The following is an 8,940-nucleotide window of genomic DNA, read 5'->3' on the forward strand; positions in this document are numbered from 1 at the left end:
TCTCACAAAAAAAAAAAAAAAAAAATATATATATATATATATATATATATATCTCATGACCCAGAACATTTTGATATAATTAGGCTTGAGGGTGACTGTCACTGGTAATACTTAAAATTCCTCAGATAATTCTGCTTAAGAGATGATTCTAATTAAGAACCACTGATCTAGAATATAAACTTGAAAGTGAAAGGCTGAGGTAAGCTTTAGGATAAATTCATTAGAACCAAAAATATTAGTAAAAAATTGAAAAACTAGAAGATTGAAATAATCATCTTCATGGACATTGAAATCACAACAAAAATTTGACAGGAGTAGTGAAAGAGAGTGAGAAGTCAAGACTAAAAGATTAAAGGAAAGTGAATGAGTAACTCCCAGTTTCCAGTATGTGGAAAAGTGATGATACCACTGGTAGAAATGGAAAAATATGGCAGAAACATTTATTTATGAAGAAAAATTTTAGATTTTTTAAAAAATAACATAAATATATTATACGAGTTAGGACAACTGGATATCTACATGCAAAAGAATAAACTTGAATCCTACTTTACACCATATACAAAAATTAACCCAAAATAATCAAAGTTCTAAATGTAAAAGTTAAAATTTAAAAGTCCTTAGGAAAAAAATATAGATAAATCTTTATGATCTTGGTTTAGGTAATGATTTCTCAGATAGAATACCAACAAGTTTACAGGCATACCATACTGAATGTATCTGATCTCATCAGATACAACACCAACAGCAACAAAAGAAAAAATAGACAAATTTGGCTTCATCAAAGTTTAAAACTTTTCAAAGATCACCATCAAAACCAAGAAAAGATATGGGATAAAAAAATTGCAAATCTCATATCTACTAAGGAACTTGCACCTAGAAAATACAAAGAACTCTTAACACCTCAATGACAAAAAAGCAAGTAACCCAAATAAGAAATAAGCACAGGACCTAAATAGACACTTCTACCAAAGAATATATACAAATGGCCAGTAAATGCATGAAAAAATGCACAACATCAATAACTCAAGGAAATGCAAATCAAAACTGCAACAAAATACCACTGCACACCACTAAGATGACTGTCATCAAAAAGATGGATAATAATTGTTAGCAACTGTCTTAATCTGTTTCGGCTGTTATAGCAAAATATCATAGACTTGAGGGAATATACAACAGTTTCTCATCAACAATCATCTTTTCATCATAACCTCACATGGCAGAAGAGGTGAGGGATCTCTCTGGAACATTTTTTTTTTTTTTTTGCTTTGGAGCCTCACTCCATCACCCAGGCTGGAATGCAGTGGCACACTCAAAGCCACTCCAGCATCGTCCCGCTGGGCTCAGGCAGTCCTTCTGCCTCAGCCTTCAAGTAGCCAGAACTACAGGCACACAATACCATGCCTGGCTAATTTTTGATTCATTATAGAGACAAACCCGTGGGTTCAGGCAATCCTCTCACCTCAGCCTCCCAAAGTGCTGGGATTACAGGCTTGAGCCACTGCACCCAGCCTGAGATCTCTTTTATATGAGCACCTAATCACCTTCCAAAAAGCCCCACCTCTTAATACCATCACCTTGAGCAGTTCCTCAAGATGTTAAACAGAGCTACCAAATAACCCAGCAATTCCACTCCTAGACATACACCCAAAAGAATTAAAAACACACATCTACATAAAAACCTGCACACATATGTTCATAGCAACAATATGTGTAACTAGTAAATGGAAACAATCCAAATGGCCATAACTGATAAATGAATAAATAAGCTATGGTATATTCCTACAATGAAATATTATTGAATCATAAAAAGGAATGAAGTACTTCATTCATGCTACAGCATAGATGAACTTTGAAACATTATGTGAATTGAAATAAGTCAGTTACCAAAAAAACATTGTATTATTTTATTTATCTGAAATACCTAAAATCTATAGAAAGAGAAAGTCGGTTTGTAGTTGCCTAGGCTTGGAGGTGATGAGGGAACTGGGAAGTGACTTCTAAAGAATACAATGTTTCTTTTTGGAGTGATGAAAATATTTTAAAATTGATTGTAGTGATGGTTGCACAGCCCTGTGAATATACGAAAAACCACTTAATAAATACACTTTAAATAAGTGGGTTTTATGATATGTGAATCATATCTCAATAAAACCATTACAGGAAAAAATATGATATGTTGTTTAAAATTCAAAGATAATCAAAGTATATAACACTTGGCTATATTTTGGTAGTTCCTCAAAAAGTTAAATGTGGAATTAGTATATAACTCAACAATTCTACTTCTAGGTATATGCTCAAAAGAAATGAAAACATATGTTTACACAGAAACTCATACATGAATGCTCATCACAGAATTATGATAGCTAAAAGGTGGAAACAACACAAATGCCCATCAGTGAATAAATGAATAAACAAATTGTAATATATACATAAAATGGAATACTACTCAGACATAAAAAAGAACAAAGTACTGATAAGTGCTACAACTTGAATGACCCTCGAAAACATTATGTTAAATAAAAGAAGCTGACACAAAAGTTCACATATTGTATGATTTCTTTTATATAATATATTCATAATGAACACATCCAGAGAGACAGAAAGCAGATTAGTGGTTACCAGGGGATGAGGGATGGGAAGAATGAAGAGTTATTTTTTTTTTTATTTATTTATTTATTTTGTGTGTGTGTGTTGGAGTCTCACTCAATCACCCAGACTGGAGTGCAGTGGCCACTCACGGCCCCCGCAGCCTCGACCTGCTGGGCTCCAGCGATCCTTCCACCTCAGCCTTCCTAGTAGCCAGAATTACAGGCATGCGCAACCACACCCGGCTGATTTTTTGATTTATTGTAGAGATGAGGTCTCGCTGCCCAGGCAGGTCTCGAACCCGCGGGCTCAGGCAAAACTTAACCTGGCATGGTAGCACACACCTGTAGTTATGGTTACTTGGAAGGCTGAGGCAGAAGGATCACCTGAGTCCAGCAGGTAGACGCTGGGGTGGCTGTGAGCATGCCACTGCACTATAGCCTGGGCAATGGAGTGAGACTCCAATTCAAAAAAAAAAAGTCAAAAAAGAAAATTGTGAATCTCCTACTCCACGTCTCTGTCATGTTCTAAGGATGGCAAATGTGACTAGGATAAAGGACTTAGCAGTCTACCCACATATTCTCTTATACCTGCCCTGTTCTTTCAAGGCAATTATTGGCTGTCTTGTTAAGTTTTTGATGCCATTAATAATCTATTTTCCATATTCTGTCCAGATATTATAGTTTATTTTGCAAGCAAATTGGACTGGATTATAGTTGACTGTTACCAGAAGTGGAAATCCAAGAATGGCTTTCAGATATTTGGTTTTTGGCAAATTGCATTTCAATAAAAGAACCCAAAGTAGAGCTTCAAATTTCCTTAGGTTAGCTTTGAAAATACGTTGTTTAACAACACTGCTTTAACCAATACTTACTGAGTGTTACACTATTCAAGGCACCATAGTAAACCACAGAGAAGATACAAAAAATGAAACTGACGCAAGTCATGCAGTTGAAGAACGTGTTGTGGGAGGGGAGTCCATCGCATGTATAAATAATAAAGGAGCAAAGGAGGAAAGTGAAGTGCAGAAAATGAACTGAATCTGGAAGTAACAAGCCTCCAGATTACAAACTGGAACAGAAATGTCATGTTTTGTGAGGACTATAAATCAAAGGGCTAAAATGGTAGGGCGCAGACTGAATTCAGCCCACAAACGTGTTTGGTTTGGCCCACGCAGTGTTTTAAAAATAGGAGATTTCCCATTTTAAAAACTCTGGATTTCCGTCTTCTGAAAACTCAGAAGATCTGGCAACCATCCTCCTTGCCAACTGCCAAGCGTCAGCTGGAGCTGAGCAGAAGCTGCCTCCGTGGAGAGGGCCTGAGTTCCTGACTCACCGCGTTTCCCATCAGTCCTCCACCATTGTCCTTCACACTCCGCATGGTTCACTTTCTCAGTCTCATGAAGAGTGTTTTACAAGAGCTTCCAGCCCTTCTTCTTGGAATCAGCAAGCCAACTTTAGGCCTTCAGATTCACCTCCCATGCTCCACCCCCACCCCCCCCCACACACACACACACATTGTTAACCTTATTTTTCTACATAGAATATCTAGACCACAAGTCCTCAGCATCACCGTATATCCTTCCTGCAGGCGCTTAAGTTTATGACCTCTGTGTGTTGATGCTATGCCTGCAGCAAAGTCCATGGGAGAGCCACTCCACGAAAGCTCCTTCCCAGAAATTTTACTACTAGAGGCTTTAGAAAAGCCACCTCTAAGAGTTCTGTTTCAGAGTGGGGTTTAGGGATTGTGTCCTGACAACTACAGCCTAGCTGAGTTTTGAGTATCAGGTCCTCAATCAGCTCTCACAGCATACTTAATCATCTGAACATTCTTAACCAGAGGAAAACTTGTTGTCTAGCCCAGAGGTACATAAGGAATAGATACTCAACTCTAGGAGATCGGAAAGCCTGGTCAGCCTAGCATCACATGAGATTTCTAGCATTGAGAAAGTTCCTGGAGCTTGAGCTAACTGGTAAAATCATGAAGACAAACAGATTTCTGGAGCTCTGGGCAAGCCATGGTCATTTGTGATCATGGTTAAGAACAGCCTTATGCCTTGCAACTGTCATGAAAGCTGGTTTGATTCTAGCTGAAACTCTATGTTGTTTTCTCTGTCAGGGCCTCTGATCAAGCAAAGCTAGACATAGTCCATCAAGGTGTCCCTTTCAGCTGGCCAGTCAGGAAATATAAAATTAAATCTAATGAATGAGTAAAGTTGTCATCTAACAAGGCAGGGATTAGGTAAGAGAATAACATGAATTTCTAAGATCTCGCTCTATATAAAAGAAGTAAGGAGCGAGAAGAACAGTGACTGGAAATGTAAAGTACCTTCACATTTAAAAGAGCAACCAATAGTGTGCCTGGGGACATACACAGAGGAGATGCCATGGAACAAGAAGCAAGTAGGGCAGTTTAGGATGGAAACAAGCACAACCCAAACTGACCTGGAGAAGCAAACAGCAACTGTACAAGTCAACACTTTAGAGTGGGAGGGACCAGATGCTCGCCACTGAGGCCCAAACTAAGAAAATGTTTAAGATATTCTACTCATTTTAAGTGGATTTTTTTCCTTATGACGGAGTTGTAAGAGTTGCTATGTTCTGCATCCAAGTCCTTTATCAATCATATGTATTTTAAGTATTTCTCTCCCCACCTGAAATTCATCTTTTAATTATTTAACAGTGTCTTATGAAGAGTAGAAAATGGTAATTAAATGAAATTTAATTTTTGTCAATGCTTTCCTTTATGGTTCATGCTTCAGTGTTCTAAAAAGTCTTCACTTAACACAAGGTTATGAAGATTTTCTCTTAGATTTTCCTCTAGGAATTTTATAGTTTTAGTTTTATCAGTGTTTAGGTCTATGGCTTATTTTAATTAATTTTTTTGTATGATGTAAAATAAAGATCAAGAATCTTTTTCCCAACCGGGCTCGGTGGCTCAGCCTGTAATCCCGCGCCTTTGGGAGGCTGAGGTGAGTGGATTGCCTGAGTCCGCGGGTTCAAGACCCACCTGGACAGCAAGACCTCATCTCTACAATAAATCAAAAAATCAGCCGAGCGTGGTAACGCATGCCTGTAATTCTGGCTACTCGGAAGGCTGAGGTGGAAGGATCGCCGGAGCCCAGCAGGTCGAGGCTGCGGTGGCCGGGAGCGGCCACTGCACTCCAGTCTGGGTGACAGAGTGAAACTCCAACTAAAAAAAAAAAAAAAAAGAATCTTTTTCCCCCATATGGGTATTCAGTCATTTCAGCACTTTGTTGAAAAGATTGTCATTTCCACCTATTGCATTACCTTGTCAACTTTGTCAAAAATCAACCAACAGTATGTGTGAGCCTACTTCTGGACTCTCTATCCTCATCTGTTGATCTATGTCTCTGTCCCAATGCCAATACCACACTATCTTGAAATCTAAATTCTGTAATATGTTTAGAAATTAGATAGTGTAAGTTCTCCAACTTTGTTCTTGCTTTTAAAAATTGTTTTAGCTATTCCAGTCCTTGTATCTTTCCATGTGAACTTTTAGAATTAGCTTGTTAATTTTTGCAGAAAAAGATTTGGGGATTTTGGTAGATAATGTGCTAGATCTGACTTTGAAAGAATTGACATCTTAACAATATTGAGTCTCCAATCCATGAACATAGTACATCTCTCCATTTATTAGATCTTCCTTAATGTCTCTAAACAGGGTTTTTGTAATTTTATTTGCTTAGTTCTTGCACATATATTGTTAAATTTATCCCCAAGTATTTCTTGTTTTTGATATAATTAAAAGTTGTTTGGTTTCTCAAATTTTAATTCCAATTAAACATTGGAAATACTTAGAAAAACAATTTTTTAAGGTATTGACCTTGTACTTGTGACTTTATTAAGTTCAATCATTATTCTGGTAATAATTTTTTTGTAGTATTCTTAATGTGCACATTTTTTTATGTACACAACCATGTTGTCTGCAGAGTTAGACAGGTGTATGCATTTTACTTCTTTTTCCTGCTTTGTTGTACTGACTAGAAATTCTAGTTGATAGTCAAATAGAAATGGTGGTAATGAGCATTCTTGTCTTGTTCAAGATGTTAGGGAGAAAGCATTCTGCTTTTTAAAAAAATAATATATGACATTACTTTCAGGGTTTTTTTAGATGACCATGATTGGATTTAGGAAATTTCATTATATTCCTCATTTGCTGGAATTTTTTAAAATTATGAATATATGCTGGATTTTGTCAAAGCTTTTCTACACTTATTAAGATGATCATATAGTTTTACATTTTTAGTCTGTAAATATTATTAATTGCAGCGATTGATTTTGAATGTTAAACCAAGTTTATATTCCTGGTCTTTTTAATATAAGAATAGTGATTAAATTTGATTTTAATTTCTTATAATGTCTTGGTCTGGTTTGGGTATTGAGATAACTTTTAAAATAAGTTAAGTGTTTCTTCTTCAGTTTTCTAAAAGAGAATATGTGGGATTGATAATATTTCTGCTTAACTGAGAAGCCATATGGACCTTGGGTTTTCTTTTAAGGAAGGTTTTAATTACTAATTCAATTTATTTAATAGGTAAGTGTTACTTAAACTACTTGAGTCAACATTGTAATGTGTGTCAAGAAATTTTCCCATTTTATTTAAATTAGTAAATATATTGGCATAAAGTTGATCACAATATTTGCAGTTTGATTGTCTCCATTGTTTGAATATTTTCTTTTCATTAATTTCAGCTCTTATCTTTACATTTTCTTCTTTATACTTATTTTGGGTTTTATTTACTTTTGCATTTTTTAGTTTTTTAAGGTGAAGATTAGACCACAGATATTAGGCTTTTCTTCTTTCCTAATAAAAGCACTTAAAACCATACATTTTCCTCTAAGAGCTGTGTTACTGCATCCCACAAATTTTAATTGCTGTTTTTATTTTCATTTAGTTCAACTTAGTTTCTAATATTTCTTGTGTTTTTATCCACAGTTTATTTAGAATTGTATTATTTAATTCCCAAATATTTGAGAGATTCAACAGATATTTTTTATTGCTTCTAGTTTAATTCCATAATAATCATACAATATTGTTCTATGAGTTTTATCCTTTTAAATGTGTTGATATATATTTAATGTGTAACATATCATCCTTCTTGGTGAATGATTCATATGCACTTAAAAAAGAATTTGCATTCTTCTATTGTTAGGTGAGGTGCTTTGAAATTGTCAATTATGTATTGTTGGTTGATAGTATTGTTCAAGTCTTACTATCCTTAGTGAATTTTTGTCTATTTTTTCCTATCAATGATAAAGAGATGAACCTTGGACTCTTCCAATGTAACTTTAGAGGGGTTTTTGTCTCTTTTCCAGGTCTTTTTTGTTGTATATACTTTGAAGCAGTGTTTTGGGATGCATCCATATTTAAGAGTATATTTTATTGATTAATTCATCTCTCTATAATTATGAACAAAGTCTCTATCCCTAAAAATACTTCATGCTCTCAAATCTACTTTATATGATATTAATACAGCCATCTTATCTTCCTTATGCTTAATGCTTAAATAATATATCATTTTCCATCCTTTTATTCTTAACCTGTGTCTTTTCATTTACAGTTGGGTTTTTGTATATACATATTATATATTTATAAATATACATTGTTGAGTCTTGATTTTTTTTATCTAGTCAGACAACTCTATCTTTTCATTACAATCTTTATATACATTACATTTATTGCAATTATTGATATGGTCTATTTGTTTACCATTCATCACATCTGTGCTTATTCTTTTTTTTTTTTTTGAGTTGGAGTCTTACTGTGTCACCCAGGCTGGAATGCAGTGGCACAATCATGGCCACTGCAGCCTTGACCTGTTGGGCTCAGGAGGTCCTTCCACTTCAGCCTTCCAAGTAGCTGGAACCACAGGCATGCACCACCATGCCCAGCTAATTTTTTTATTTACTGTAGAGGTGAGGTCTTGCCAAGTTGCCAAGGCTGATCTTGAATCCCTGGGTCCAAGCAATCCTTTCACCTCCACCTCCCAATGTGCTAGGATTATAGGCATGAGCCACTGTGCCTGGCTTCTTTTTTTCCCTCTCTTTTTCTCAGTCTTTTGTATTAATACTATATTGACAGGATATGAATATTTAACCTGTTTAGTATGAACCTACAGATATTTCTCCTTTTGTCTTGTTTCAAAGGAAGACATAACACATAGGGTAAGCATTAGTTAATCTACTACTAGCCTGCATGAGACGTGAACTTTTAAACTCTTTCCTCAAAAAGTAGAAATGAAGAAATGTTGTATTTAAAGATTTACCCCAGAGAAAGAGAACTACAGGCCAATATATTTGATGAACATAGATGCTAAAATTCTCAACAAGA

The sequence above is a fragment of the Carlito syrichta genome, unplaced genomic scaffold, assembly GCF_000164805.1.
Source record: "Carlito syrichta isolate Samal-C Ts95f unplaced genomic scaffold, Tarsius_syrichta-2.0.1 Scaffold317361, whole genome shotgun sequence".
NCBI lineage: Eukaryota > Metazoa > Chordata > Mammalia > Primates > Tarsiidae > Carlito > Carlito syrichta.